The 8,218-nt window shown below is 41.4% G+C and overlaps 1 protein-coding gene across 2 annotated transcripts in view; it reads left to right on the top strand.

Annotated features, from left to right (window-relative positions):
* The first annotated feature begins 3,509 nt into the window (after positions 1 to 3,509).
* The window catches only part of plxna4 (plexin A4), a 197,698-nt gene continuing 192,989 nt past the window's right edge, over positions 3,510 to 8,218 (top strand). For both annotated transcript variants that reach the window (XM_026362620.1, XM_026362615.1), the window contains exon 1: positions 3,510 to 3,976. The gene's annotated coding sequence lies outside the window, so the exon portion shown is untranslated. The remainder of the gene's footprint in view (positions 3,977 to 8,218) is intronic.

Genomic DNA, 8,218 nt, shown 5'->3' with positions numbered 1-8,218 from the left:
AAGTGCACACATACAGTTTTCACCAAGATGAGGAGAGCTGCTGAAATAGCACCGTGCCAGCTGGCAACGGGGTCCACACAAACACAGAGATACACACGCACACCTCCCTGCAACCCATTTGACTGCATTAGAAAGGAGGCTTCATCAAAGCTATTCATATTGCCTCCATAAGTCATCATCTCATTTGCAAGACAAATGGGGAAGTCAGATTGGTCAGTGCATTTTAATAAAGAGTCAAGCACCGAGTTAGCATCTTTTTCTCCTCTGCCCTTGCAACACAGGCTTTCACACAACAAAAGGGATTTACTCAACGGAATAAACCAAGACTCAAGAATTTATATTTTAAAACATGTCAAATACAAGAATAAGATAGGAAGCAATGTTGCCATTCATCACTATAGCTCCAAGACAATATATTAATTATCAGAAATAAATACAATAATTAACTTTCAATTTAAACAACCCTTGTTTTTATCAAGACATTTGTCTTACACTGTTATCAAAAATAGTTTTAAACGCTGTTTAAAAACACTAAGAGATAATAAAGAGTGACTAGCACCAGTATTAGTGTATTTTGTTTTTATGACAGAGAGAAAAATAGACATTAAAATATTCTTCATTCATTTCAGTGTGTATACTAATTATCATTAATGCCATTTAAATACAATATAATCAATACACATTACACCAAATGTAAAGTAAAAGCAGATAAGATTTAAGATTCAATTCAAACCTATGTGTCCTTGAACTGAATTAATGTATGCTCATGCAGCACCAAGATAGCATGTTTCGTCTATAAAAATAATTAAACAGACCCATTATCCTGTGGTCCAAGCATGTTTGATCTACAACTGGACCCATGACCTCAACATTAATTTCATAAGGTCATGCAATCTTAACCCTTCCTGGAATTACTATTGTCACTGTAAATTGCAGCAGTATTGATTTGCTGTGCTTTGAAAACTATCTGATATTGAAATCCGCAGACTGTTGATCCAGCTCCGCTTGTATTGAATAATTAAATCAAGACAATAGGTGTGTTGATACTTGCGCATTTTCATCCTTGAAATGACTCAAAGAGAGTCTGTCAGGAACACCAAAGTATAATAAATGAACACACGTCTGACACAGACTAAAATCAATGGGCTGTCTGTCAAAGAGATATTGGTAAATAGGGGCCACACAGCTATTGTTGATTTATAGTGTGAATTGATTTACAAGGGGTCAGACTTTTTGCAGAGGTGACAAGAGCGCTAAAAAGCTTTGTTTTCACATGTATTTGTTTACAAAACACAATTTTATGTTGTTTTTCTTAATACATTTTAAACAAATATTGACCTATAACCTCGTCTGGTCCCACCATGAAAACGTGTCTGCAGGCTCCTCTATAGCCTGCATTATAGGGGCACCATTTACAAAAAAAAAAAGCATTTAAAAAAAATTAAATTTAAAAGAAAACTAAATCCTAGGTAAACACATGCACCGTCAAGCTACTGAAGCCAAAAAATAAAATAAAATTAAAAAATAAAAATACAAAGATGCTGTTCGGCACTTTGATTGCGATCACGTGACGACGAACTGACGTTAATTAGTGTCTCGGTTCACCTCAATGTTTGTGATCAAGTCGCTTAAACTTCGCTTTTTTTTTGAAGGTTTTTACACTTCCAAGTTGTAAAATTACTGTTAAAGATGCATTTGAACGGTGGAGCACACTTATTAATAAGACAGCAGTGGAGAACATTAGAGGTAAGTGAGAATTTAGAAAGGTTAAATTGCGTTTTTTGGGGATTTTTCCTGTGGCTGCTTTGTTCGTTTCCACAGTTCCTTCAGCGCCATGTTGGACATGTGTAGCAGCTCTTTGAACAATATCTTTAAACTCTAAAAACTCTTTGGACTTTACAAAACAGCAGCATGTCTTCCACTCAGCCTTTTAGACCTCCTTCCCCACCCGAGAGACCTGAGAGCTTCTGCTACGACCGACACCATTTGTACCCTAAGGTGCGTACTGTTCGCTTCCTGTGACCTGTGACCTGTGTGTGTGTGTGTGTGTGTGTGTGTGTGTTGTATTAATGCTGGAGCCACCGTTAGCACTTTGCCTCCTGTGTTGCTTTGGATTTGTCAGTGTCAGACGCTGTGAAGTGTCTTTGGCCTGTAGGTGGGGCTCTGATGCAGTGTTTCAAAGCCCCTCTGGAAGTGACAGCAGCGAGGGAGGGAGGGAAGGAGAGAGGGACCGAGCAGGGAGAGGTTGGTGCAGCAGGCACGGATGAAAGACAAGCTTCCACTTTATCCCCCCAGTTAAACATAATGGTTAAAAACACTTGTTTGTACTGAGCAGACAAGTCAAATGCATTCACTTAATGCAGCATTTAAGGGGCATTTGAACTCATTTAGGAAGTTGTGTCATCAGATGGATGGTGATGTGTTGCGCACAATGTTTTGCCCATATTCTGCCCTTATATGAAGACTTGAGAAAGCTTTTATAGTTCCTATAACATCCCTATGTAAACGGTGCTATACCTGCTCCCTCATGGTGCCTACCCAGTGTCGTTAAAGGCGTGATTACATAATTAGACTTTGGAATATTAATGAGCTAATCTATGGCTGCTGAAGCATATTAAAAGATCATCAAAGAACAGAAATGCAGATTCTAATGCCCTGCAACTATGCAAACGTGTCGTAATTATGATGCAGCGTTGCTTAATCTCTGTGTAACAGATCCTGCGATTAGATATTCAAATCTGATGATCTGATCATTTCACCCCAGCATTGTAGCGTATTTGTGTAAATGTGCCCAAATTCCCCTTTGGCACTGCCAAATCCTATTCTCACTGGGATGACTGCATTACATAAACCTTTGCCTGGCTGCAGGACCTATAGCCTATAAAACTGCATAAACCCTAGTTTAACAAAGCATAATCTTATTTTTACCCCATATGTTCTGTCATGCACGTGTTTTCTTATGCGCAAAAGCATCAATTAAAGGTGGAACTACCAAATTTGAAAAGCAACTTTTTAAAATGTTCTCCTTTAAAGGTGCCTGTGCGATTATTGGAGATGCGTTCACTGAAAATCAGCAACTGCTATGACCATAATGGAGTTTTCTCACTTCATCTGCCACCGTGTCGCTGTCTTTAAAAGCAATTTAATCATAAGCGTGATTATGGTAATAATTGGCTTGTTGGGGTGGACGTTGTTTTGTATAGTGCTCATTAATGCGCATTAAGCCTCTTTAGGGTGGTTGCCAGGGATTTAAATGTAACCCAAGCGCCAGATCCGTGGTGTTACTGCGGGCGATTCAGGATCCTTGCTGAAAACAGTCGCCTTTTGCAACGGAGGAAGCGCCATCTATCCAGTAGCTGCCGAGCCTCAAGATCCGCTGCGAAGCTCCAAACTCCGAGACAGCGCACCTCTCTCTCCCCCCAGTCTCCGTCCCTTCCGCGCTCTCTCTCCTTCCCTCTCTCTCTCTCTCTCTCTCTCCCTCTCCCACTCCGCCGCAGCACCCTCAGCACCTCAGTTGAGCAGGAGCACCGCACTGAGTCACATCTATACACGCACACACACACACATATACACGCACACACACGCACACAAGCACAGCCTCCTGCGGTATCCCATACGGCGCAGCGGCTTTTCCAGCGGCATACCAAGTGCGTCCTCGCCGGGAGATGGGAGGTGCAGCTCCCGGGTGTCAGAGCGCTCAGAGCGGCGTAGTAAGGTCCTGCTGATCGGGGATGCTGCTGGAGTCTGCTGCTATTTCTTTTTCCCGTGAAGGAATCGCCTTCGAACTGCACCTCTGTCGGGGATTTAAAGTGGACAAGCCGTTTGACCAGGATATAACACTGTTCTAAGCATTTGTGATTTTTTTTTTTTTTTTTTTTTGGGGAGGGGGAAGTAAACGGAGTTGGGGATTGCACTGGACTTGGCTCTTATCCGCAGTGTCGATGCGGCTGTGAAGTGGTATCTGCATAGATTACAGGTAAGCAAAGAGACTTGTCACGGCGTTAGTTCCCACAGCCAGGACTGTCTTTAACGCGCTTTGGTGCCATTATAGACGGGTTTTTGGTGTGAGGGTGCCATTGCACCATCCAGGTGATGGGAGGCGTGTTGCACCTGTTCTAGCTGCGCCATGCCCGCGCTGCGTACTCTGGCGACGGGGTGGGTTTCCTTCCGAACCTGTCCATTTGGATCTGATCATTAAACCCAATGGAGAATTGCAGAATAATTGAATGACCTGCTATTTCGTTCCACATGGGACTCTGTGACTGGACTATGTGAGTTTGGCTCCTCACTCATGCCCTTCATCCACACAGAGCCACATGCTCAGATTGTGCGCGTCCCTAACTCTGAAGGTTAAAAACTGAAACACTTGTCAGGGTTTATACATGTTAGTGGCTCCGGGAATAACCCAGTGTAGGACCAGGATCCAGTGCGTGTAGTCTGCTGGACTCACAGCGTGGATTTGAACCAAACTGCCTGACGCTCACTCACATGCTTCTTACAATCTGTATATCCGCTAGATTTTAAAATGTAAAGGTCAATTGCGAAATGTGCACGGTTATAAACACGGCGTGGTTATTAAAAAAATGTTTTTTATAGCTCGAATTGATTGAAGCGTGAAACGAAGAGCTTTTGCAAACGGGTCCCTCTCAAGGTTTTTAAGTCGCACTTCATGTTTCCTCGTTTTTCTGTCTTTGAACATCTTGTGGCGGATATCACTGTATTTTTAGAAGTTACAGTTTAGTCGCAGTCACACCGTTATTATTTTAAGAGCAGCTATTTGTGCAGTAATTTGTAGAAGAACTCGTGTTGCTTAATGTTGAATCAGTCCTGGTACATTTCTCCTCTCGGAGCTCTTGGACTTGACCGATGTGGCTCAGACAGTGCGCCTCAGGAAGGGCTGGACTTTAGGGATACATGTGAAATGTCTCTGCGGGGACGTTTGCTCTGTGGGATGCAGAAGGCACCAAGTTTAATGTGCCCTTATCTTCAGTTTGGAAATTATATTACTCCTGGTATTTAAAATAAAATTACTTTTAGGTCATGATGGGTGTAATTTAAGGTCAAAATAGTTCCTTCTACATATTTTTGAACTAGACTGAAGGATTTATATGTTTATATTGTACAAAAGAGCTAAATATGTGTGTGTTAATTTTTTGTCAAGCAGGCATTTTACAGTTTTTAAATCTCATTATACTGTTTCTGAGTTGAGTAGATTATACATTCAGTCGTGGTGATTTGTGAGTTGTACTGTAATTGCTGACGTATAGAGCTATTTCTACTTTCACTCAAGGCTAGAATTTGATGGCACTGCCAAATTGCAGTAAACAAACTTGGTAACTTCATTTCCTGAGGTGATTTAGACGTACTTCCACAGTCAACAAACATAGATCATGTTTCTTTTGTTTGACGCACTTTCCTTGTGGAGTCGTGCCTCATAGAGTGAGCTAAGAGATGCAGTGATGAGTAATCTGTCTTTAGTATTAAGTGAAAATGGGAAACTTTGTCTTAGAGTGATGCATCTCATTCTCTTCACTGTTTCCTACTTTAACAACATATTGGTTTTGCCTGTTTGTTCTAGTGGTACACAAAGTTCAGCAAACCACGAGTATCTGTGAGCACTTTCTTTTTAATACACTTTTTTCAGCTAAATAGTGTGATGCAGCCCTTTTTTTTTTTTTTTTTTTTTTTGTAAATATGACTTTTAGGTAAGGTTTCCCTTGGCTCTCTGCATCGCTCCCTCCTCTTTACCCTCTCTTGCATCTCGTGCTCAGAAAGCAGCTGCTCCAGCCTATGCAAAATACAGCTCTCTCCAGCAGTAACACTGGGTACTCTGAGCCCCTCTGCTGGTTTCTCCCTCACTCCATCCACCTGCACTCTAGACTCAATGCATCAATTCAGTATTGTCCTTCTAGCCCCTATTTGATATTACCCCTGTCCCTAATATATGGTGATTTGTTCCTGTTACTGAACCATCTTACTGGCACAGTAACTATGCTTTCTGCGCTGGGTTGTACTGATCTCATCTGAAGGCTTACATACAGTATTTGTTCATGCACACTCATGCAAACTCAACGAAGTGTGGCTGAAGAAGAGAGGCTATATGCTGGAAATCCATGAGGGGCAGTATGGCTTCACAGGCTGGTGCAGTGGATGGATTGATCCCATATCCAGGGTTTTCATTGACCACTAATTTGTTCCAGTGGATACATGAGAAGGATGGAACATTGTGATATTTTTGGACGTTTTATGGTTTTTGCATTGAAAAAAAATTGTATTGACCTTAAATTTACTCTATTTATAATAGGTAGCCACAAGAAATGTTAGTTTTTTTGTTGTGGCTACAAAACATTTGGTCTATTCTTTAACTTCTTGTGATGGCAAAGTAAAGTAAAGTAGCTTGTTAGTAGGGCAGAGTAACTTTACTCTTTGCATTCCTCTGCATGTCTGTGTCACTGTGACTGTGCCTGGCAGGCAAGCTTGTGTGTTTGCACCTGTTTTTCAGTGTTAATGTGTGTTTTAGCTCATTTGCAAATGTGTGCTTGTCTTCATAGAGTATGTGTTCCACTTCTGTCAGGAACTCAAGGAAAAAACATTTAGTCCCTGAGCAGTTTGATAATCTTATCTCATCTTTATCTTGGCTCCTTGTGCTTTCACCAAATTCCAGCTAGGTCCTAAACTCTTAAAGACTGTAGGAGCACTTAACAGTGCTTATTCTCTCTCCCTCTCTCTTCCTCCCTCTCGCTGTGTGCTATCCATCAAGGCCTGCCTAGATGTTGGAACAGCAGCCTTTATCAGCCTGTAAGCACCTCATATTGACATAGTACCCCCTGTCTGTCAGCCAATGTTACGACTACAAGGCTGGAGTTTGGACCTGGAGAGTATGGCCTTGCCAATATTATGGCTTGCTAATGGATAAATTTCTGCTCCAACCCTGGCAGACATTCTTTGCATTTTGGGGTGGTGCACTCACATATATAAACTTTGCAATATGGCTATGTCAAGGGGGGTAAGTGTAAATGAATAAGAATGGGGAATCTTAGTAAGATTCTCATTAGTGATACAAACGCCTGGTAGCAGTGCAGGCAAGACTCAAGCGGAAGTGTGTTTGTGTGTCTGAATGGGTGTGAATGATGCATCTGTGACTGGCCTGGCGAGGGGCTTTATGAATACTCTGGTCCCAGAGATGTATCATCATGTTAGACTGAATGATGTGTCTGTGGATTGGACCTGAATGAAGCTCTGTGTTTGTACTCATTCTCTTTCTGTCTCTGTCTTTCTCCCTTGATCTCTCTCTGTCTCTCTCTCTCTCTGACTCACACACACACACACACACACACACACACACACACACACACACACTTACACCCCTCCAGGCAGTGACAGGACTACCAGACACAGGCTAGTGTTCCAATTAGACCCCCCCCCACCTATCTAATGCCACCAAACACCAGATTACAAATTCTATTTCCTTGTCACCAACTGTTCTTCCCACCATAATCGGTCTCCCATATTTTAGGACAGTCAGACACAGTCAGGGATAAAAATTGGGATGTATAATTTTTTTGAGTAATGTAGGGGATATTAATTTGTTTATGAAGGCTGAGTGCTTTAACTTTTTGCAGTATAACGGGTGTTAAATTTTGAATAATAGACTGTCAGTTGTAATATACTTGTGACATAAAACCTTTGACTGTTACTTAATCTATGAGGATTTGACCTCAGAGTAGGCTTTAAACTTGGATGGTGATGTAAAATTCAAAGATTTTTATTTTTAGCTGATACTTCATTAGAAAGATGGTGTTACTCACTCGATGGTGTTCGTTTAAATTCCAGTGTTGGAAAGGGATTCTATGCCACATTTAGAGAATAATTGCTTACAAGCATATAATTAACCCTTTAATAATGCACCGCAGAGCTTCACATTGATGTGTACTGCAGCAATGACGGCAGACAGCTGAAAGTGAGGATCTCCTTCACTAGATAGGAGATATGTTTTCTATGAGGAGAAATTAATACACGCCACAGAGTCCAATTTAAGAAGAAGCTTTGTTATCCTCTGAATAGTTTATTAAGCATATGAATGGTGCCAGGAAAGAAGGTGCATATATAACTATATGTATATAAATAAAATCTGTGTGTGTTTGCACATATTCTTCTGTTCAGAACTTTTTACATCCAGGCAGCCAGAGGCTTGATAAGATGTCACGTGCCTTTGTAA

The sequence above is a fragment of the Anabas testudineus genome, chromosome 23 (genome assembly GCF_900324465.2).
Source record: "Anabas testudineus chromosome 23, fAnaTes1.2, whole genome shotgun sequence".
NCBI lineage: Eukaryota > Metazoa > Chordata > Actinopteri > Anabantiformes > Anabantidae > Anabas > Anabas testudineus.
The sequence above is the reverse complement of the archived record's forward strand: the minus strand, read 5'-3'. Positions and strand labels throughout refer to the sequence as shown.